Consider the following 25,201-nt stretch of genomic DNA (forward strand, 5'->3'; position numbering starts at 1 on the left):
CTGAACTGAGTGTCTGACCTTGGAGAGAGCTCCAGACCCTCCTGTACCTTGAAGGGTGGCCACACAGCGAGGGAGGGGAAGAAGCCCTCCTGTTGTTGGCAATCATCCCACAGCAGGCATCAGCGGGATTGGTGCTTAGCTGCACTCACTTTGTCCCTGTTCAATGCCAGTAACAACCAAAAACACAGCAAAAAAGAAAAAAAATACCACTCTTGCTCCTTTCAGACTAGAGACAGAATGAGGAGGATTTGTTGTTACAGGTCATGTGAGAAAAGAGAGGGCACAGTGGCAACCCACCCGCCAAGTTGTATGACTGGCACAGAGTGACTAGTGAAACAAGGGTTAAGTGCGGCATGGACAAATCACTTGTTGTATCTTCCTCCACATTTTTAGCAGACTGCCCAAAATGCTTTGGTGGGCTGCAAGCGGCCTGCAGGCGTGTTCTAGTTTGTTGTTGTTGTTTAGTTGTTTCTGACTCTTTGTGACCCCATTTGGAGGTTTCTTGGCAGAGATACTGGAGTGGTTTACCACTTCCTACTCCAGGTCATTTTACAAATGAGAAACTGAGGCAAGCAGGGTTAAGTGACTTGTCCAGGGTCATACAACTAATAAGTGTCTGGGACCAGAGCTGAACTCAGGAAGATGAGTCTTCCTGTCTTCAAAGCCAACACTCCATCCACTGCACCACCTAGTTACCTCTAGGTCTAGATATCTTCTTCAGAGTGACTTGTTTTTGCTATGAACACTGAATGAATGATTTACTTAGGAAAAAAACCCTTTGGTTCAAAGTCTTCTTGATGAAAGATTTGTCGAAATAGTAACATAATAATAACATAAGTTCGGAGCCTCCAGAGGAGGCCCAAGATCTGGTTAGTAGAACAGAGTGAATTCTCCTGATGTATTTTTCATTCTGGTGTAAATTTCACTGGCCACTGGAATTTCCCATTAATCCCACTCTGTACCTTTGAGTTCCTTCAAATAGGGGTGCTTGAATGTTTGGAAAAGCTGGTCAGAAGGTTTTGCTGATTGCAATTCCTTGCAACATAGATTTCATAAATACAAGAAACCAGTCAAAGCCAAGAAATCAATGAAGTAATGAAAGTGATTAAGAACTGAAAAAGGTCCATTACGTCAAGAAATTAAGGAGTCTTTTTTATGAACACATGCAAAGCAAAGTGAGCAGAAACAGGATATTTATGTTTATTCTCTAACAGGAATATTATAAAGATGAACAACTTAGAAAAATTTAGATACTTTGATCAGCAAAATGACCGACCACAATTCCAGAGGACTCATGATGAAACATGCTGCCCACCTCCAGATAGAGGGCTGATGGATTCAGGGTGCAAATTAGAGCTTTTTCATTTCTTTCTTTTTCCAGGTTGGAAATAAGGAGACATGGCTAATTTAGGAATTTCTTTGCTGTCTTGTGCATGTTTGGAGGGTTTTGTTTTTCTTGCTTTTTTGGTGGAGGGAAAGGAAAGGTATGAGGGAGAGAATTCAGAGCTAAAAATAAAATAAAATAAAATTCAAAATACTTTTTAAAATAGACTTGGAGGGGAGCTAGGTGGCACAGTGGATAGACCGGCCCTGGATTCAGAAGGACGTGAGTCCAAATCCTGGCTCAGACACTTATTACTTACTAGCAGTGTGACCCTGGGCAAGTCACTTAACCCCATTGCCTAGCCAAAAAATAAAATGAAATAAAATAAAATAAAATAAAATAAAATAAAATAGACTTGGAAATCTTTTCTGGCCATGGAAAGATCAGCATAGTTGAACAATGGAGAAAAAAGTGTGATTGAAAGGAATTGAGGAAGTAGTGGAAAGTGAAGAAGCAGAGACCACTGAAGAAGCCAAGACAGTTCATGTGGGCTAACTGTTCTAAGAGTTTGTTAATAAAGAGCAGAAGAGATGATTTAGATGAAATGGGTAACTCAGTGGAACGATCTAGGGAAGTAGAAGAAATGTAGAGTGAAAGAGAAAAAGGAGATGATTGATGGAAGAATCAATTACCTGATCACATCACTTGATCATAGGAGCCTAGATAGAGATTTAATCTTGGAAAGTTGGAGAGAATGGTCAATACTATGATAAATTTTTAGATGTGGAGGAATAGTGAACAAGAACATCAATGAGTAGCCTCCATTTAAGTAAATGGAAAAGCAAAATCAGCATAAGTGGTGCAGGGATCGATTTGGAGGCCTAAAAGGGGAAAAGGGTTGTTAACAATGTAAGGAATGAAAAGAAGGAAATATAAAAGAAATGGAGAATTTAGTTAAAGAATTTCCCTGCAGCTGTGTGGTGCAGATATAGAAATGCTGTAGGATTTTAGTGGAAAGCCAGCTCACTTTGGATAGAGTCAAATGTTAGTGCGTCAGAGTGATAAAGAGCTTTAAAGAGCCTATATCTTTCAAATATGTGTTAACTTAGGGGATCAGAGTAGACAATTTCTAAATTCCCTTCCAACCCTAAAGTCTTTGTTCCTCTGATCCAATGGCAAAAATAGTTGGAAACCATAGAAGTTAAGGACTGAAAAAATGCCATTACTGATTAAAGTATCCTAGTACTTCAAGTACAGTCATCCTTTCCACAAATGTTGGATGGCCTTCGAAAACTTTGTCAATAAGAAAATGCCTATTTCTTTTTGATACTGATAACTTTATTAAAAATTATTTTTATTTTCAGTTCTAAGTTCTCTTTTTCAGTTCTCCCCAACCATTTGGAGAGGCAAAGAATTCAATGCTCATTATACATATAAAATCATGATAGAAATTTCTCTATTAGCTATCTTCTTTTAAAAAAAATTAAAAAGAGAAAAACATGCTTTAATTTATGCTGTTTCCATTAGTTTTCTATCTAGACGCAGATAACATCTTATACCATGAGTCCTTTGGAGTTGTGATGAATCATTGTAATGATGAGAGCTACTAAATCTTTCACAGTTGATTATGTTTAGAATATTGCTAGATTTTTGAGAAGTAAGACTTTTGTCAGATAACTTTTTAATAAATTTCCCCCCATTTTCTGCTTTTCTTCTAATTTTGGCTTCAGTAGTTTTCTTTGTACAGAAACCTTTTCAATTTTATGTAATCAAAGCTTTGCTTCCTGTAAGCTTCTCTGTCTCTTGTTTGGTTCTAAACTTTTCCCCTTTCCCTAGAAGTAACAGGTTATTTGTTCTGTCCTCTCCTAATTATCACCCTTTATATCTAAATTGTGTACCCATTTTGAGTTCTTGGCACATGGCGGGAGATGTTGGCATATATCTAGTTTCTGCCAGAGTATTTTATAATTTTCCCTTCAGTTTTTGTGAAATACAGTAAACTCTTGATGCAGTAGCTGGGATCTTTGAGTTTACCAAACACAAGCCTACCAAGATCATTTGCTTCTGTTCATCATGTACCTAATGTGTTCATTTGCTTCTGTTTATGATGTACCTAATCTATTCCATTGATCAGCCACTCTACTTCTTAACAAGTACCAAACTGATTTAATGATTGCCACATTGTAATATAGTTTAAGATCTGTACTGTTAGAGGCCCTCAACCTTCACATTTTTTCCCATTGATTCATTGATTTGATAGTATTGATCTTTTTTTCCTCCCCATGAATTTTGTTGTTTTTTGTTTTAGCTTAATAAAGCAATTCTTTGGTAATTTGTTTGGTATAATACTGCATAAATGAATCAATTTACATGGTGTTGTCATTTTACATTGGTTGACCTACCATGAATAATTATTATTTGTGGGAAGAGCAGTGTAATTAAGTACATACACTTCCTGTGTGTGTCTTGGCAAGTTGACTCCCAAGCATTTTCTACCGTCTGCTGTTACCGTACTTGGAATTTCTCTTTCTATGTTTTCCTGCTAGATTTTGTTGGTAATGTATAGAAATGCTAACGATATGTGTGGGTTTATTTCATATTCTGCAATTTTGCTATGAATACTGATAATCTTTCACACAGTTCTTCCTTTCATTGAGCCCAAGTTTGGTTCCCTATAACTTGTAGCCTTTGGTCCTACCTCTGGGCTTGTAGCTGCTGCCTCAAGTCTCCTCCTTCTGCCTAATATCTTGGTATTTGACAGCTTAGTAGCCTAAGAATTCTCTTTTGCAGCTTTGAACATGCCCAGGTCCTTCAGCCATTTCTCACAAATGCTTCCTGGTATTTTCATTCTTGTTGTTGGGTCAAGATTGTGTATCAGTTTTCATCATCACTGTACTCTAGACGAGGTCAGACCAGTGCAGTGGAGCCACCTCTTCCTTTTTTGATTTTCTTTTCTTTTCTGTCTTTTTTTTTTTTGCTAGACACTATATTCAGTATTTACTAGCTGCATGACGAAATCACTGCATTTCCCTGAGCCTCAGCTTCTTACTCCATAAACTGAGGATAACACTTACACTATGATCCTCTATAATATAGGCAAGGTAGTTGTAAGAAAAATGCTCTGTAAACTTCAAGGTGCTATATAAATGTGATTACACACATATATAAATACACACACACATATCTCAGAGGTTATTGACCTGGCTCTCAACACATAAATACACACCCACACACACACACACACACACACACAGAGTATCTTAAAAGTCATAGTGAGCTTTTTACCTACTAAAGCTTGAAGTTTTTAGAAGACCCTGCATGTCATTTCTACTTTTGTTGTTCAGACCTGTGACTTCATCAGGGTTAGGAACTCTCTGATATTGGAACTGCTACTGGCTCAAATAAGCAAGTTGTCTGTACCTTCTAGTCTTAGAGAGCTGTCTGTGGCATATGGAGGTTAAAAATCTTACCCAGGGTCATGTAGCCAGAATGTGTCAGAGGCAGGACTGACTCCAACACCTGTACACAGGCTTTAATTATAATTATTATTCATTTGCAGTAAATATTTGAACCCTGGTCATACTGGTGCTACACTCTTGGTTTTATTCCTGCCTCACTAAGTGCTCCCCTTCTGACTCTTCTAAGTTTGAATACCTTGGCTGAAATTTCCCCAGGCAATTTTTCTTTTTCTCTGTGTTCTTTCCCTTGACTTGAAACATCATCAATTTCATTATGTAGATTACTCCCAAGCTGTTATCTCCAGCCCTGATCTAACCTGTCTGTGGAACTTCAGTCTTGTACTTTCAGTTACTTAAGTAGTTCCACCTGGTTATTCCTATAGGAACTGAAACTCAACACGTCCAAAAACTGAACTCTCCTTCATTTGGAAAAGGACAACTGGGAAGGTCATAGCTTTACTTCTGGTATTTACTACCTGTATGACCTTGAACAAGTCACATTATCTGTGCCTCAGTGTCCTTCTATCTGAAATTTGGGAGCTAAACTGAATGACCTTTAAGGTCCCTGATATTTCTCATTCTGTGGTAATGTGATTCTCAGTTTTTTTATTTTTTTTATTTTTCAAGTAAGGTTTTTATTATTAATTTATCCCTCCTACTCCTCCCACTTCCACACTGAGCAACTTTTAAAATAATATTCATTAATACATACCTACATGGCCTGGAAAAATAAATCTCCACATTAGCTATGTCCAAAAATGTATGTTCCTTTCTTCATTTGAAGTTTGCCACCTCTTCATCAGGAGGTGAGGGGTGTTTTCATCTTCATTCTTTTGGACTTGTTGTATTGATCATAGTCCTAAAATCTGTTAAAGTTATCTTTCTCTAGAATGTAATCATTGTACACAGTGTTCTTCTTTTTCTCTATGAATCAGTTCATGAAAGTTTTCCCAATTTGCTCTGAAATTGTCCATGTCATAATTCCCTTCTTTAAATAGTTATTATTTATTTATTTTTGGCCTTCTTTTTAAAAATATTTTAAGTTCTGAGTTCTCCCCTCCTTGTAAACTCTCCCCTAGTCATTGTGAAGGGAAGAAATTTGATATTAACTATGCATGTGAAATCATGCAAAACATTTCCAGGTTAGACATGTTGCCAAAGGGAAAAAAAATCTGAAGTGGAAAAAAATTGTGCTTCAGGCTCCATTCAGACTCCATCAGCTTTCTCTCTGGAGTCAACATTTTTCATAATAAGTCCTTCAGAATTGTCTTGGATCATTGCATTGATCAAACTAGGTAAATCATTTAAAGCTGATCATCATACAGCATTGCCTTTACTGTATACAATGTTTTTCTGGTTCTGTTCACTTCAGTTTGTGTCAATTCATAGAAGTCCTCTCAGGTTTTTCTGAAGCCATATTTCACATCATTTCTTACAGCACAATAGTGTTCCATCACAATTGCATACCACAACTTACTTAGCCAATGTCCAGTTGATGGCCATCCCCTCGTTTTCCAACTCTTCACTACCACAAAAAGAGCTGCTAAAAATATTTTGGTGTATATACGTCCTTTTGTTTTTTCTTTGACCTCTTTGGGATATACTCCTAGCAGTGGTATTGCTGGTTCAAACGCCAAGTACAATTGTGTAGCCCCTTGGGCATACTTCCAAATTGTTCTCCAGAATGTTTGCATGTGTTTGTAATTCTACCAACAGTGCATCAATGTCCCAATTCTTCCATATCCCCTCTAACATTTATTGGTTTTCTTTTCTGTCATGTTAGCGAAGGATAACTAGGTGGCACAGAGGTGGACCTGGAAGCAGGAATACTCATCTGTATAAGTTCAAATCTGATCTTATATACTTGCTAGCTGTGTAACCCTGGGCAAGCCACTTAACCCTGTTTGCCCCAGTTTCCTGAAATCTAAAACGAGTTGGAGAAGGCAATGGCAAACCACTCCAATATATTTGCCAGGAAAACCCCAAACAAGGTCACAAGGAATCAGACACAATTGAAACAACTGAAGAACATGTAAGACACTGTGGTGGGTGTGACGTGGTACCTCAGAGTTGTTTTAATTTGTATTTCTCTAATCAATAGTGATTTTGAGCATTTTCCTACAACTATAGAGGGCTTTGATTTCTTTTTTTTTACAACTGCCTGTTAATATCCTTTGACCTCTTATCAGTTGGGGCATTCCATGATTTGTTATGACTCAATAATATTCCATTTCATTTATGCAGCAAAATTTGTGTAATCGTTTCACAACAAAGCTCTTTAATTTCTAGTTTTGTGGTGTCTCTGAACGAGTTCCTTTAAATATTTTTGCACAAATAGGTATTTTTATTCTTTCTTTGCTTTCTTTGGGAGTTAAGGCCTAGTAGTGGGATAGCTAGTTCAAACACTATGCATAATTTGGTAACTTTTGGGGCATAGTTCCAAGCTGATTTCCAGAATGGCTAAGACAATTTTCACTCCACCAACAATACACTAGTGTACGTGTTTTCCCACAATCTTTCCAACATTTGTTATTTTTCTTTTTTGTCATTTTTGCCAATTTAATGGTTGTGAGGTCAAATCAGTTTGGTTTAATTTTCTTTTTTATAATTATTATTGATTTGGACCATTTTTGAAAATATGACTATAGATAGCTTAGGTTTCTTTCATTTAGAACTATGTGTTCATAGCCTTAGACCATCAATCACATGAAGAATGGCTCAAATTCTTAAAAATAACACCTCGAGCCTGCTTTCTACAAGTTCTCCCAGTGCAAACTAAACTTTTTTTTCCTATTCAAGATCTGTACTCTCCTCACACGATCCTGGACTGGAAGACATATTTAGAGAACATCTAACCTAATCTATTTGTTAAATAAGGAAACTCAGGCACAGAGAAATTGGAGCGTTCCCTAAGGTCACAGGAATAGTACATAGTAGAGCCAGGATTTTGGCTCAGGTTCTCTGACTGTATATTCAGTGGTCTTTCTAGAACTCTACTGTGGCTGCTGTTGGCAGTAATGCTGACTTGAACATGGTCACTCTGAAGCCCTTACATTTCACTCTGTCCAAAGTGATCTGGTCTTCCACTAAAATCCCACAACATTTGCATATATATGTGTAATATATATATATATATATACATATATATATATATGTATATATATATATGTATATATATATGTGTATATATATGTATATATATATATATACACATATATATATATACATATATATATATATGTGTATATATATATATATATGTATATATATATGCCACACAGCCACAGGAAAATGCTTAATCTTAATAAGTTCCTTATATATCTTAGAACCTTTATCCGCGAAATGTTGCAAATGTTTTTCTCCAGGTATGTTTCTCTTCTAATCTTAGCTACATTGGATTTGGTTGAGGAAAAACTTGAGTTTTATATAATTCAAGTTGTCATTTTAGTCTTCTGTGATCCTTTCTACCCCTAATCTTAAATTATTTTTGATCTATGAGAGAAGAATTCTTGTTACGAAAAAGTTTGTAAAATGCTGTGTTTGTACCACAAAATTAACTGCTTTTGGGGTGATTAAAAAAACCCAATAAATATAATTATATGGCACATTCATTATGTCTGTCAGTGAATTTTAAGTAGAGGTTAATCTTTAGTTTACTTATTGATATCCTTTTGGTACTTGTAAACAAGGCCAAGTTTTATAGATCAAAATATACAAACTTTCAGAGGTCCTGTCCAAAAAATGGGGTTCTGGGCTGCTCCTGCTGCTGCTGCTGCAGGTACAACTCTTCTTTTTTTTTTTTATCTGTTTCTCTTATAACTGTTATTACATTAGATTTGTGTATTATAAAAACTTTACAATTTTATAGAATGAAAATCAGCTATTTTTCTTGTGGGTACCATAAGTATATTGACAAACTAGAGAGTGATCAGGAGAAGGAAGCTAGGATGGTAAAGAGCTTTGGGTCCTTAACACATAAGGATCGGTTGAAATGACTAAGCATATTTGTCCTAGACCAAAGGAGAGGGATACGTGGGGAGTATGATAGCTTTGTGGAAATATTTAAGGGGCTAACATGGATGAAGGATTAGCCTTTTTCTCTTTTAGTCTAGAGAGAACTGAGAGAACCAATGGGTGGAAATTACAAGGAGGAAAATTTAGGCTTAGTGTCAGGAAAAGCTTCCTAACAATTAGAACTGCCCCAAACTTGATAACCAGCCTTGAGAGGTAGTGGATTCCCTGTGCTGGGATGTCTTGAGAGGTAGTGGATTCCCTGTGCTTGGATGTCTTGAGAGGTAGTGGATTTCCTCTGCTGGGATGTCTTGAGAGGTAGTGGATTCCCTCTGCTGGGATGTCTTAAAGGAGAGGCTGTATGATAACTCATTGGCTATGTAATAGGGGAGATTCCTTTTGTGTCCAAGATGGACTAGACTGATATCGAGGTTCCCTCTCTGCTCTCAAATTACATGGTTCCTTAATCTATTCCAATTCCCTCAACTTACAGATATTTGAAGTGAGATGCAGAGAAGTAGCTTGATCATTGCCACCCCAGGAGCAAGCAGCTGAGTCAATATCTGAGTTAAAGTGTTCTAACCCCTAAACCAAAGTTCTTTACCCTGTATCCCACAGCCTCTGCTTGGTGGTAGCTACTAGCACTCAGGAGCTTGGAAGACATAGTGAACTTCTCTAGGGCTGGTTGTTCATTTTACAGTGTGTCAAAAGTAAAGGCAAATGACATAACCACAGGAGAACAGTTAATGATTACACAGCCTTCTAGGTTAAAACACGTCTTGATGTTAGAAATGTCTTCTTGCTGCTTATCTAACCTGTCGCCTTTTTATACATTCATGTGATTTCCTCTGTTCCACCCACCCTTTCATAAAAACAGCTAGCTAGAGCTAGAAGGGACTTCTGTCTTTGAAGAGAGACAAAAACTTCTGTCTTTGAATTTGTGATAGAGAAAGAAGGAAAAGTCAAAAACGCTCTGATGTACACCCTTGCTTATATAAGAACAAATTTTAAATATTAAGGGGGAAGAATAGGATGTCATGAACTAAAATTGTATAGGAAAAGTAGGCCTAGGAAGGATGGCAATGATTCAAAATGAAATTTTTGAAAATGCCAAGAATAAGTGTTTGGATGAGGAAGAAAAAAAGAAGATTGTATAAAGAGAGTAATAAGAGTAAACAGAAAACTCACTCACGATTTAATCCTTTTTTTTTATTCAAATATATGGAGGCTCTCGAAACAAGAGAAGAAATGACAGAAAAAATTACAAAGCATAGCGTGATTCTGAAAAAATGAATAATTCTCAGGACTTGCTAAATCTCAGAATAACCTGACGTTGTTATGGATTGGTAAAGATAAAAATAATTTTTTTAAATTTGTTTTTAAAGGTACAATAGAGGGGATAAAAAGGGAATGGGAGTTTTGCTTTGGGTGGATGGAACTATGGTATTTGACGATGAAGAGAAGATAGAGTTTCTCAATTCCTTTTCTCTTTCCATTTTCTCTGTCAAAGAGAAAGCTATTTGAAATGGAAAGAATTAAATAAATATGACTAATGTGGATCCAATTCCCAAGAAGAGTAAGGAGAAATCGAGAAAGCATGTAGTATCCTAGATGAGTTCAAGTTTTCTCACAAAGATGAACCAGATTCTTGGGTACTAGAAGAATTTCTGGATATGATTGCTGAACCACTCAGTGATATTTTCAAGGGATGGAGAATGAGAGAGCTATCGTAAAATTGGCAGACATTTTTCATAAAATTGGCAGATGATGGGGCAGCTAGATTTCGCAGTGGTTAGAGCCCCTGGCCTGGAGTTGGGGGAACCTGAAATCAAGTGTGGCCTCAGACACATAACACTCACTAGCTGTGTGACTCTGGGCAAGTCACTTGACCCTAATCACCTCACACTCACAAAAAAAATGGCAGATGATTTGCAAAAAGAAGGAAAGAAAAGAGACTGCATACTACAAATATGAATGGCACTGAAGAGGAGAAACAGTGCTTGGGGCTTCATTAAATATAGGTCATTCCAGACCATCTTCATTTCTGTTTTTATTGAGTTACTAAACTAGTAGATGAAAGCAGTGTGATAGACAGAATTTAAGTTAAGTTGTAGCAAAGCATTTGATAAAGTCTTTGAAGCTATTCTTACGGAAAAGATAAAGAAATGTAGGCTAAATGTTATGTAAAATTAGTTGCCTCAGGAACTGGTTAAATTGCTAGACCCAGGGGGCAGCTAGGTGGTGCAGTGAGTAGAGCACTGGCCCTGGAGTCAGGAGGACCTGAGTTCAAATCTAGCCTCAGACCAAAACACTTGACACTTACTAGCTGTGTGATCCTGGGATTAATCACAAGTGCTTATAAAAAAACCCTGCTAGACCCAAAGCTTAGTAACTGATGGTTTCAAGGCAATTTGGAAAGAATTCTCCATAAGAGTAAGCCAGAGTTCTATACCTAACACTATACTGTATGCATGTTTAGAAATCTATGGATGACATAAATCTAGGAAAAAAACTAACATAATGAATTGCACATTATGAGTAGTCAGATCCAAAAGTTCTTAATAGAATAAATCACTGGGACAAATCCAATAAGGTGAAAGTTAAAGTCTTATAATTGGACTCCAAATGTCAGCTTCCCTATGACAAGATCTGAGGGTATTTGTGGTACAAGCTCAACATGAGTCGATAGTATGATAGGGCTGCTTTAAGAGAGGCATGGCTTCTAAGACTGATTATTGCACTGTAATCTGCCCTGATAACATCTAGATGACTGTTCCATTTTGGACTCCGTAATTGAGAAAGTGCATTATCTAACTAGAAAGCTGTGATAGGAGTGCAGCCAGAATGGTGAAGGGTCCTGTGTTTCTGGTCTATGAAGAATTATTTAAGGAACTAGGGCCGGGTTTTTAACCTTTTTGGAGTTACAGGCTCCTTTGACAGTCTGTTGAAGCCTATGGAAGCTTTCTTAGAATAATATTTTTAAATACATAAGCTAATATACATTGTAACAAAATAAAGCAGTCAGTGAAGCAGAGTTAACAAAATGTAAAACAACAAATTCATGGGCCTGGATTAAGAACGTCTTCAACTAGAAATACTTAGCTAGGAGAAGAAAATATTGTGTAATAAGTGTGAATACCTGTCCTGTGGAGAGATTAGAAGTTTCAGGATCATAGATGATGAACTGTTTTTAGCTGAAGAAGGGAATGTAGAGGAGTGAGGTTAAGGGAAATTACCCAAGGGCACACAGGTCCTAGGACACAGAGGAGGAGTTCAAATCCAGGTATTCTGACTTCAAAAAACTAGGAACCGTGGCTGGAAGTTGCAATGAGGCAAATGATGTATAGCAGTCCCGTAAGAAAAAGGTTCCTAAGAATTAATGCTTTCCAAAAGTGAACTGGTCTGGCCGAGGAAGTAGTGTGGAGCACCAGCACTGCCTCATTTATGGTATTGAAGCAAAGCATGTATGGTGAGTTGTTGGTCCGTTCCAAATTTGAATTCCTACAATTAATTCTGTTGGTCTGTGAACTTAGACATTGAGGAAGAGGTGAAAAATGTGTTCTTTTATGGTATGCTTTATGCAATATGGGGAGCATATAAAACCAAACTATATTTCAAACACACAATATACCACAAAGTGTCACATCATAGAAGGAGAACTGGCCAATGATTCCTGCCTCTTCACTGTTAAAAGTAATTGGGGATCATGGGGTTTGGCCACTAGGAGAGAAACATTTCATAACAAGATCAGGAAGACAGAAACATTTTATAGAAAGGTCACTAAGAAAACAGAGCGCTCTGAAATTGTGGGGATTGGCGTTTTTTTTTTCTACTTCCTTCTTGGTATTAACCCCAAGGTTGAAACTTTTAACACTCAACTGATCCACAACTGTTTTTTTTTTGTTCTGTTGTGGCTTTTGCAATCTGCCAGCATAAACATCAGTTGCTTTTTAATACACGTATAGCAGTGGATGTGTTTGCCATAAAAGCAGTATTATAGACTGCAGTATTAAGAACTGGAGATATGCTTGGTTTTCTTGGTGAAAATAGTGTAATTGTCTGCCATTTCCTTCTCCATCTCAATTTTACAAATGAAGAAAGTGAGGCAAAATGGGTTAAGTGGTTAGCCCAGGGTTACACAGTTAAAAAGTGTTTCAGGCCAGGTTGGAACTCAAGAAGAAGAGTCTTCCTGACTCCATACCAGGCAGTCTATCCCCTTCACCATCTAGCTGCCCCAGAGGTGGGGTAGTGATGTGGTTAAACCTGAGATTTAGGAAGATCACTCTGACAACTGAATGAGGGATACATTGGAGTAGGGAGAGATTCATTCTTAAAAGAGGACCAAAGGCTTCACCAGTTATCCTAGGTCTATGACACTGAAAACTTAAGGAAAGAAAGCTGTTATTTCCCAGAGACTTAGCTGTGTGTGGCTTTTCTCTCCAAAAGGCAGTCTTTCCCTTCACCAGCCTAGTATTTTCAGCACCCAGCCACCTAAGCAAAACCCACAATCCCTTAATCCATTTCTTAAACCACTGCCTCTCGTTCCCTAAGACCAAATTCTCTGTGCTAAAAATCATTCTGAAAATTAGATTGTCATTATAACTCCTGTTTAATTCAATTATACAGAGAATTTCCTGCTCCAAATTAGTGTCAAGAATTTCTGCTAAAGAATCCCATGGGATTTGCATGGGGTGAGGTAGAATTATTTTTGATCAGATATCTACTCCACTAAGGTCCTTTTGGTCTCCCCAACAAATAAATGGGAGGAGGGGAAGTAAAGCAGCACCAATAAGATATCTCCCTTCACTTTAATTTTTTATTCCCATTTCCTAGGATGACCACATATATTGAATCATGGAATATATTTGTATACATGCATACATAGAAACCTAGATACACAGAATTTACATATAGCTTTTGTATGCATCCTATATAGCATACATGTCATATATTTATTAAATATTTATTTTGAATAATAAGTCTCTGAACCTTACAATTGTAAAACTCTTAATGCGTTTATCATATTTTGCCTCATATGTAGTGATACAGAGACTTGTTTTTGTCTGTGCTACTATATATTAAGTAATTAGAGTAGAAACTGTCTTTTATATGGCTTTGTATGCCTTTTATAACTTGAGTATCTCATAAATATTTCTTGAATGACTTGGTGGGTATAGATGTAGTGTATTGTATTTCTTGGTTTGTACTTTCTGTTTTAATTCTAAGATTTAGGAAAAGTAAGGCCAGTACTTTTGATATTCTAAATTTGTGCGTTCACCTAACATATGTTGGATTGTGGAAAGAGTTCACTGGAAGAAGTGTTTACATAGAGGGACATGGGAGGTTGCCTTGGGTTAAAAATGCAATTGGAGAGAACTTCCTTTAGAAATTAATCTTCAACTTGTCCCTTGGCTTGCCTGTGTGTCTTTATGCAGCAGGCACAAAGAGCAGTAGTGTATCAGAAGGCATCAGGCTCAGGCACTATGACTGAAAAGTGGGTGTCTATTCTGCTGCTGCTGCAGCTCTACTGCTTTGGATGTGGGTCCTGTGGGAAGGTCCTGGTGTGGCCACTGGAACATAGCCACTGGCTTAATATGATGGCAATTCTTGAAGAGCTGGCACAAAGGGGTCACTTGGTGACTGTGTTAGTGTCTTCTGATATGTTTCTCATTGGTTCCACTGACTCTTCAGGGCTGAACTATGACGTTTTTCCTGTACCACAAATAAAAGAAGACTTGGAGGAACAATTCGAAATTTATTTGAGCATGATGATTAACAAAAAACCCACATTTTCAGACTGGGAAAAACTGTGGGAATTTCAGGAATCTTTCAGCTCTGCTTTTCCTATTGTAAAATCAAGGTGTGAAAATGTAATCTTCAACCAGATGCTCATGGAGAAGCTGCAACAAACTGGCTATGATGTGCTGTTAGCAGATGCTGCATTTCCATGTGGAGATCTGATAGCGGAGGTGCTTGAAATCCCTTTCATAAATAGTCTCCGGTGGAGCATGGGGAATGCCTATGAGAAATACTGTGGGGGACTTCCTTCTCCTCTTTCCTATGTGCCCATGCCCATGGGCAGACTGACTGACAAGATGACCTTCATGGAAGGGTGGAGAATATACAACTATCTCTCTTCTTTGACTACTTCTGGTTCCATCCATTTGAGAAAAAGTGGGAGCAGTTTTACAGTGAGGTGTTAGGTAAGATGGGTTTTTTCAGGAGTGTTGTGGACTGTTATTTTATTTTCAGTTTTGTCTGCCAAGGTGATTGTCATGGACTTCACTACACTAGCTTAAGATTTTCTCCTTTGTAGATCATAAAGAGACTGGGAAAGCTTCAGGTAAAGTGTTAGTGTAAAAAAGCAAGTACATATCTGCCTAGAGTAAAAGCATAAAGAAGACTGCCTTAAATGTAGTACCTCTATCTAGAGTGACTAGGATATTATATTAGTAACAAACAATCTTCATGTAGGAATAAGTAATAATTTTCATTAGAAAAAACAAAGATCTATATCCATATTCTTATCATTATGTGTTGCTTGTATTTTACAACTTCTTCAGGACCCTTAAATGTCTTCTCTTCTGCTCCTGTTATGCTATGTCTCCAATTTGTGTCTACCAGCAACTCTTAAGGCTTGGGTGACTGGATCTCCCAATTAGTTTGTCAGTGCTACTAATCCCTTCTTGCAACCTAGAATTCCTTTCTACTGGGCTTTGCCTATATCAGATGAGAGAATATTTATTTACTCCTTCTGATTTCAGCAACCTAGCTCTACAAAATCAGCATGGAAACCTTCTAGCTTTTTTTTTAAATGGGGATTTTTTTTAGAGTCTACTAGGCTTTTTTGTTTAAAGGTTTGAGTTACAATTTCTATCCCATCCTTCCTCGCTCCCCTACCCCCTTCCTGAGACAGAAAGTAATCAGATATAGGTTATATGTGTGCAATTATGTAAAACATTTCAATATTAGTCATTTTGCATAAGAAGACTTGAAGGAAAGAAAAAAGTGAAAGAAAGAAAGTAAAAAATAGCATGCTTCAGTCCATATTCAATCAATATCACTCTTTCTCTGGTGGTGGATAGTGTGCTTGCTTCATTATTAGCTCTTTGGGATTTCTTGGAGCATTGTATTGCTAAGAATAGCTAGGTAATTCACAATTCTACATCGAATAATATTGCTGTTTCACTGTGTAAGATTCTCTTAGGTGTGTTCATTTGATTGGGCATTATTTCATGTAAGTCTTTCAGGTTTTTATGAAATCATCCTGCTTTTAATTTTTTTCCGAATTAATAGATTTAATGTTTCCAATTACATTTAGAGATCGTTTTCACCATTCACTTTTGTAAGATTTTGAGTTCCCAATTTTTTTCTGTCTCCCCCTCCTCTTCCCCAAGATAGTACGTAATCTGATACAGGCTATGCACGTACAACCATATTAAATATATTTCCACATTAGTCATGTTGTGAAAGAAGGATCAGAACAAAAGGGGAAACCATGAGAATGGGAAAAAAAAGAAAACAATATGCTTCTACCTACATTCAGACTCCGTAGTTCTTTCTCTGGAAATGGATAGCATTTTCCATCATTAGTCTTTTGGAATTGTCTTAGGTCATTGTATTACTGAGAAAAGCTAAGTCTACCAAAGTTGGTCATTGCACAATGTTGTTGTTAGTATATAATGTTCTCCTGGTTCTGCTCTCTTCACTCAGCACCAATTCATGTAAGTCTTTCCAGGTTCTTCTGAAATCGGCCTGCTCATCATTTCTTATAGAACAGTAGTATTCCATTACATTCGGGTATTACAACTTGTTCAGCCATTCTCAATTGATGATCATCCCTTTGATTTCCAATTTTTAGCCACCAAAAACAAAAGCTGCTATAAATATTTTTGTAGAAATATGTTCTTCCCCACCCCAATCTTTTTTTAAATGTGTTTGGGATATATACTTAGCAGTGGTACTGCTAGATCAAAGAATAGGCATAGTTTTATAGCCCTTTGAGCATATTTCCAAGTTGCTTTCCAGAATGATAGGATCAATTCACAACTTGGCCAGCAGTACATTAGTGTCCTAGTTTTCCCACATCCCCTTCCACATCTAACATTTTCCTTATTGTCATATTAGCCACTTTGACAGGTTTGAGACGGTATCTCAGAGTTGTTTTCATCTGCATTTCTCTGGTCAGCTGTAATTTAGAACATTTTTTCATGACTATGGATATCTTTGATTGTCTGAACACTGTCTGTTCATATCCTTTTTCCATTTCTCAATTGGTGAATGACTTGCATTTTTATAAATTTGACTCAATTCTCTATATATTTGTGAAATGAGACCTTTATCAGGGATACTAGCTGAAAAAAAAATTCCTCCAATTTTCTGCTTTCCATATAATTCTAATTGCATTGGTTTTATTTGTGCAAAAACTTTTTCCTTTTATTTAATCATAATTATCTATTTTACATTTTGTTATGTTCTCTATATCTTCTTTGATCTTAAATTCTTTCCTTGTCCATAAATCTTTTAGATAAACAATTCCACGGTCTCTTAATTTGTTCATGATTTTACCCTTCCTGTGTAAATCACATATCCATTTTTACCTCATCTTGGTGTAGGGTGTGAGATATTGATATATACTTAGTGTTTGCAATACTGTTTTCTAGTTTTGCTAGCAGTTTTTGTGAAATACTGAGCTTTTGTTCAAAACCTTGGATCTTTGGCTTTGTTATGTACTAGATTAGTACAGTCATTTGCTATAATGTAATTTGTACCTAATCTATTCCAATGATCTACCATTCTATTTCTTAGCCAGTACCTGATTGTTTTTAGTAATTACTGTTTTATAATACCATTTGAGATCTGGTAAGGATAGAACACGTTCTTTTGCATTATTTTCATTGATTCCCTTGCTATTTTTGAGCTTTTGTTCTTCCAGATGAATTTTGTTTTTATTTTTCTTGCCCTATAAAATACTTTTTTGATACTTTGAATGGTATGGCATTGACTATATACAGATTCATTTTAGTAGAATTGTAATTTTTATTGTATTGGTTTGGCCTACCAATGAGCAATTAATATTTTTCTAGTTGTTTAGATCTAATTTTAGTTGTATGATAAGAATTTTATGGTTGTGTTTATATAGTTCCTGTGTTTGTCTAGGCAGCTAGGCTTCCAATTATTTTGTGTTGTCTACAGTCTTTTTAAATGGAAGTTCTATCTCTTGCTGCTGGATGTTGTTGATAATATATAGAAACATTGATGATTTATGTGGGTTTCTGTTGTATCCTGCAACATTGCTTAAGTTGTTAATAATTTCAAGTAGATTTTTAGTTGAGTCTCTAGGATTTTCTAAGTATAACATCTTGTCATCTGCACAGAGTGGTAGTTTAGTTCCCTTATTGCCTATTATAATTCCTTTGATTTCATTTTCTTCTCTTCTTGCTGTAACTAAAATTTCTAGTACAATATTAAATAATAGAAGTGATAATGGGCATCCTTGATTCACCTTGGATCTTATTGGGAAGGCTTCAACTTATCCCCATTCCAGATAATGCCTCTTGATGGTTTTAGATAAATATCGCTTATCATTTTAAGGCAATCTCCATTTACTCCTATGCTCTCTAGTGTTTTTAATAGGAATGTGTGCTTTATTTTGTAAAAGGCTTTTCTGCATCTGTTGAGATAATCATATGGTTTCTGTTTGTTTTCTTGTTGATATGGTCAATTGTGCTTATACTTTTCCTCATATTTAGCCAGTTGTACATTCGTGTTATAAATACCACCTGGTCATAGTGTATAATCCTTGTGATACATTCCTGCTATCTCTTTGCTAGTATCTTATTTAAATTATTTTGCATCAATATTTATTAGGGAAATTGGTCTATAATTATTTTTCTCTGTTTTGACTCTGTTTAGGTATCAGCACCATATTTGTGTCATAAAAGGCAGTTGGTAGGACTCTTTCCCCTTTTTTTTCCAAAATACTTTATATAAAATAGGGATTAATTGTTCTTTAAATGTTTAGTATAATTTGCTTGTGAATCCATGTGGTTCTGGGGAATTTTTCTTAGGAAGTTCATTGATGGCTTCTTCATTTTCCTTCTCTCATATTGGGTTATTTAAGCATTTTATTTCTTTTGTTAATATGGGTAATTTATAGTTTTGTGTGGGTAATTTATGTTTTTGTAGATATTCATCCATTTCACTTACATTGTCAAATTTATTGGTGTATAATTGGGCAAAATTGCTCCCAACAATTGCCTTAATTTCCCCTTTATTACTGGTGAATTCATCCCTTTCACTTTTGATACTAGTAATTTGGTTTTCCTCTTTCCTTTTTTTACATAAAAATCAACCTGTATTTTACATATTTGTTGGCTTTTTCATAAAACCAGTTTCTAATTTTATTTATTAGTTCAGTGGTTGTCTTAGTTTCATTTCTATTAATGTCTCCTTTGATTTTCAAGATTTCCAATTTAGTGTTTAATTGGGGATTTTTAATTTGTTCTTTTTCTAGTTTTTTTGTTAGTTTGTTGCATGTCCAATTCACTGATCTTCTGTTTCTATATTTTATTGATATGTGCAATTAGAGATATAAATTTTCCTTAACTAGCACATTGGCTGCATCCCCAAAATTTTGGTATGTTCTCTCATTGCTGTAATTTTAATGAAATTACCAATTGGTTCTATGATTTTTTGACCCGCTTTTTTTAGGATTAGATGATTTCATTTCCAATTAATTTTTGATGTCTCTTTCCTTTGCACATTATTGAATGTAATTTCTATTGCACTATGATCTGAACAAGACGTGTTTACTGTTTCTGCTTTTCTGGCATTTGGCTGAAGGTTTTTATGTCCTAAGACATTGTCAACTTTAGTATAGATGCCATGAACTGTTGAGTAAGAAGTATAATCCTTTACATTCCCATTTAATTTTGTCTAAAGATATATCATATCTAACATTATCAGAGTTTTGTTCATCTAGCATAGTTTTATTATCAATTTCTTCCTGTTACTCTTTGAACTTCTTCACAAATTTAGATGATACACCAATTGATGCACGTATGCTTAATATTGATATGATTTTGTTGTCTATGGTACTGTTCAACAGGATTTGATTTCCTTCTCCATCTCTTTTAATTGGATCTGTTTCTGCTTTGGCTCAAATCGTGATTTCTACTCCTGCTTTCTTCCCTTCAGCTGATGCATAATAAATTCTCCTCTAGCCCCTTACTTTTACCTTGTGTGTACCTCAGCCCCAAATGTCTTTCTTAGAAACAATATATTGCAGGATTCTGGTTTTAGAGCAAGGGGACCTCCAAGAATTGTCAGAGAGTACCACTATGGGAAAGGAGAAAGACAAATAGCTTTTTAACACGTCGTGTAGATTAAGATATTTGCCAACGCTGATACACTAGTTAAGCTAGTGTAACCCACACTAAAGTCACGACTTTAATTTCTAACTTCTTCAACCAGTTATACAAGGCCTTCAATTTCTAATACTATCAAAATTCTATCTAACACCCCTAAAGAGTGGTTAATGAAATCATTTAACCAAAGCCTCAGGGCTTTGCTGCTTCTGCCTATCACCCAATAACTGCAATCCCAGGATGTGTTTTTACATTCCTTATTGTTTTTCCATATCCAGAAATACCATGTGACCTCCTTCAGGATACAACCCAAAAAGGGTGTTAGGTGTATTGACTAAAGGATGGGTGAGACTTAGTGGAAAAAGAAAAATAAGCCAGTCTGACAATTTGCAACAATTTGAGAAACAACCATAGTATAACTAATCTCTTAAATGGGCCTAAGTGTAGTTAGAAACCATATAGTTGGATCAGAATATACAAAGCAAAATGGCAGAAATTTCTGGTAGTAAATGAAGTACTGGGAGTCAAGATGGTAGAGTGAGAGTTACCATTTTTACTCAACTCATGTGACACACTTTCTTCACAACAACTGAAAAATGCAATCCAACAATTTCTTGTTGGGAAAGCTGAGAACAAGTCATAGTAAGTCATATTTCCAGTCCAGGGCAGCTCAGCAAGATGGACAGTGAGGTCTATAGATACTGGGGTTGTCCAGGAGCACAATGTTGAAGTGGCTGAGGCAGTATCCACAGCAACAGCAACAGTGGGGAGCCTTCTAGCATCCAGGGATGGTAAGGTGACTAGGACTGAACCAAGGCTAGAAGCAAAAAGAAATCCCAGAATACACCTGAACCAACACTGTGAACCAGAACAGGTTCCAGCAGGTAGCTCTGTTGGTCCTCCATTACCTAGTTTCAGGTCACCATTCCAGGGCAGGGAGGAGAGGTGAAAGTCAGAAAGAGAAGAGACCTTAGCTATGTACAGAGAAAAAAACAAGTTTGAAAAATTTTGCTGTGTGTATCTGAGCCCAAGAACAAAAGAGGATCATAGTTCTAACCTTTAGCCCATCACATAAGCTTACAGTTGGAATACCCAGGGTAGGAAAAGAACGTGAAAGGAACGTCAGGCAGTTCAGTAACTCTGAATCTACAGAACCCACCAGAAGACTAGTAGTAACTGAGTCCAGCATCAGTCTACTGAAAAGCAACCACACACAATTCCAAAAGATACAAAGAGATATAAACTCAATGACAATTCTGAGAAGAGTTAAAGAAAGAGGCTAAAGAAAAAAGAGCAAAATTATTTTTAATCATATAAAAGCACAGAGCAAAAATAGGAAAAATAATGAGTGCTATAAAAAAGTTATGAAAAAGAGAATTAACAGCTTGGTAAAGGAGGTTAAAACTATTGCTGAAGAAAATAATTCCTTAAAAATTAGAATTGGCCAAATGGAAGTAAATGACTCCATGAGACATTAAGAAATAATAAAATGAAATCAAAAGCATGAAGAAGTAAAAGAAAATGTTGAATACTTCTTAAGAAAAAGAATTGTCGAGAAAAATAGATCTAGGGGAGAGAATTTAAGAATCATCGTATTACCTACAATATCCATGAACAAACATCATATTTCAAAAAATGTAAAAGAAAACAGTCCAGATATCTTAGAACCAGAGAGCAAAGTAGAAATCAGAAGAATTCACTGGTCATCTCCTAAAAGAAATCCCAAAATGAAAACTGCTAGGAATATTATAGCCAAAATCCAAAACATCTAAGTCAAGGAAAAAATACTGCAATTAGCCAGAAAGAAATAATTCAAACATAAAGAAGCCACAATCAGGATCACAGAGGCTTCAGCAGCCATCACTGTAAAAGACAGGAGAGGCATTTCTGATATTCCAGAAGGAAAGATTCAGGATTACATCGAAGATAACCCATCCAGCAAAAATGCATATTATCCTGTGGGAGGAGGGGGAGTAAAGAATGGACATTTATTGAATTATGACAATGTCAAGTGTTCGTAACAAAAAGATGAGAAAATCAAGTACTGTTAAAATAAGACATAATTACAAATAAAACAATAAGATGGATGGTAGAGATAATTCTAATCCATTCAAACATTGAACTGATATACCAAGTCAGAGTTGGTTATCCATGAACTCAAGCCCTTGGGTTGTTGTTGTTATTCAGTTGTTTTCATTCATGCCCCACTCTGTGATGATATTTGGGGTTCTCCTGGTAAAGATATTTGAGTGTTTTTGTCATATTCTTCTCCAGCTCATTTTATAGATGAGGAAACTGAGGAAAACAGCATTAAGTGACTTGCCCAGGGTCACACAACCAGTAAGAGTTTGAGGTCAGATTCACTCTCAAGAAGATGTGCTGCCTAGCTGCCCCAAGCCCATATGCTTCATGATAATCACTTAACAGAATATCTATTCCAGTTTAAGATCCAAAACAATGGAAGAGGAGGAAAATCTTATAATAGCAGCTTCCCCAGTAGGATCAGGAATTGACCTCCATTAGCACCCAACAAAGTATAACTCATTGAGACTGTCTGAGGGATATACTCACAACCCTGAACTCATTTTTCTCAGCTACTCCTCAGAGGGCTGTGCTGGTAAGATGTCCCATCTTGAAATCTAAGGGCAAAGAAGCTTGAGATACAAGTGAGATCGATTGAAAGGAGACCCATTTTGCTATAAAACCTGTATGCCTTAAAGAAATAAATAGTATTCACACTTAAACTCAGAAAGATTAAAAAGTGTTTTCTGGCTCATGAAGAAGTTCCCTTGTTAAAGTACCGATATTACATAAGACCTTGAACTTTTGTGAACGAGGGACTTTGATGATACCAGCTTAGTTTTTATCTTTAACATGAAAGCTATGGAATGTATGAACTTCTTGCCAAATTGAGCAAGACCATATTTTGGGTAGGACTAACTATGGGTATTTGGATAAAGAATTTAGAAATATTAGTTACATTTTAACCTCCTTATTGTTGATATAAAGGGGAACTCTTGATGGAAAGAACCAAGCAGTTCAGAAAGCAAGAATAACCATGGAGTCTGAGAACTGGGTTTCAGCTCTTTTGCTGCTGCAGCTCTGTTGCTTTAGCTGTGGATCCTGTGGGAAGGTCCTGGTATGGCCTATGGAATATAGTCACTGGCTCAATCTGAAGGTCCTGCTGGATGGAGTCATACAGAGGGGCCATGAGGTGACTGTGCTGACACCCTCTGCTACTGTTTTTGTTGATCCTAGTAATTCATCAGGTTTGCATGTTGAAGTTTTTCCTGTGGTGACAAATCCAGAGGATTTAGCTTTATTTTTTGAAAACTTTGTCACAGTTTGGAGTAATGAATTGCAAAACCTTTCGGCATTAGAGTATGGTGCATTTGTGCAAAACTTATTTTATCAGTATTCAAGGCTTATAAAACAGCTGTGTGAGAGCGCTGTTTTGAACAAAGACCTTATGAAGACATTGAAACAAGCCAAGTATGAAGTTGTTATTTCAGATGCTATATGTCCTTGTGGTGAGCTTATAGCAGAAATACTTGGAATACCCTTTGTCTATAGTCTGCGCTTCAGCCTGGGCAATACCCTTGAAAAATACTGTGGAGGACTCCCATCCCCTCCTTCCTATGTGCCTGTAGCCATGTCAGTGTTGACTGACAGGATGACATTTAAGGAGCGGGTGAAAAATATGCTTTTCTTCATTTATTATGACTTTTGGTTTCAGAATTTTAACATGAAGGATTGGGATCAGTTTTACAGTGATGTGTTAGGTAAGTCTGTGGACACTTTATAATTTATGTGTCAAACCTGTTCAGCAATTCCCTGACATTCTTATGCATCTCAGTGTGAACAGGAGTGTAATGTCATGAAAAAGTGAGTTGTTTTTTTTTTTTTGCAATCAGGTACACAAAGTTTTGTGACAAAATGATTGGCTTATCCATAAAACATGAAAACTGGATCTAACAATGGGCTGAGGTTTGAATCTTTAGTCAAAATGGAAAAGCAGGTTAATAAGCATAATGAGTCAATGAACAAGTGTGAAAGCATTGATTAAGCACCTATTACATGCAAAACACTGTGCTATGTTCTGGGGTTTAAATAGAAAATCAAGATAGCCCCTTGCTCTCCAGGAGCATTTTAGTGGGGGAGGCAATGCACATGGGAAGTTTCAGTTGTAAGTCCAACAGAGAGGCCTCGTGGTCATAGTGAGATGGAGGGGTGGGGCGAATACCGCAAAGCAGATGATAATGTATCCTCCTTAGTGTTCTTACTAGTGATACAAAACACATTCATATCTGATACGGAACAATGTGACAGAACTTTGCTGGTGACAACTGACTTTTTGAGGTCCTTAGTAGCTGTGGCCATTGAGGAGGCAGTGATAAGAGTTCCTGCAGAAGCAGTCACAGGTTGATTATTGGTATTGTCGCGTCATTTCAGTCTTGACTTGGCCCTATTTGGGATTTTCTTGGCCTGAATATTAGTGTGATATGCCATTTCTTTCTTCAGTTCATTTTACACATGAGGAAACCGATTAATGACTTGCCCAGGGTCACACATCTAGTAAATGTCTGGACTAGATTTGAACTCAGTAGAATGCGTCTTTCTGACTCCAGGTCTGGCACTCTATCCACTTGGCACCTATGTGCCTCTCATCATTAGGTTGCATGTCCACAATGATTGATTTCCTGGACAATGGGGGTGGGAATTGAGCCAGAAGCAGGAGCAGTGGTGGGAGATGCATTACTGCTCCTTCAGATCTTGGGTACTTCTGTCTGTTGATGGCAATTGAGCTTCCAGTAATATTTAGAGAATGGAGAGGAGAAATAAATCAAGCAGTGATTGATCACAGCTGATTTTAATAAGAAAAGGTATCTAACTTTTGCCCCTGAAGCAAGTGTGTGTGGGATATGGTAGAAAGTTAGGGGGAAGGGACCAATGGAGAAATCTCACTTCCAAGATCCTTCTTAGATTAATTCAGGCTACAGTGATCTCACTTCTCTCTGAGGTAGAGGATTTGTTTATCC

At 36.7% G+C, this 25,201-nt stretch overlaps 1 protein-coding gene across 3 annotated transcripts in view; it reads left to right on the forward strand.

Moving 5' to 3' along the window:
* LOC110199265 (UDP-glucuronosyltransferase 2A1-like) overlaps positions 1-25,201 on the forward strand; it is a 319,475-nt gene that overhangs the window by 87,839 nt on the left and 206,435 nt on the right. The window contains exon 1 of one of the 3 annotated variants that reach the window (XM_078148752.1): positions 14,911-14,996. The exons of the other annotated variants lie outside the window; for them this stretch is intronic. The gene's annotated coding sequence lies outside the window, so the exon portion shown is untranslated. Of the gene's footprint in view, positions 1-14,910; positions 14,997-25,201 lie in introns of those variants that run through there. 3 annotated transcript variants of the gene reach the window in all.

This window comes from Phascolarctos cinereus, unplaced genomic scaffold (genome assembly GCF_003287225.1).
Source record: "Phascolarctos cinereus isolate Bilbo 61053 unplaced genomic scaffold, phaCin_HiC Scaffold_9;HRSCAF=440, whole genome shotgun sequence".
Taxonomy (NCBI): domain Eukaryota; kingdom Metazoa; phylum Chordata; class Mammalia; order Diprotodontia; family Phascolarctidae; genus Phascolarctos; species Phascolarctos cinereus.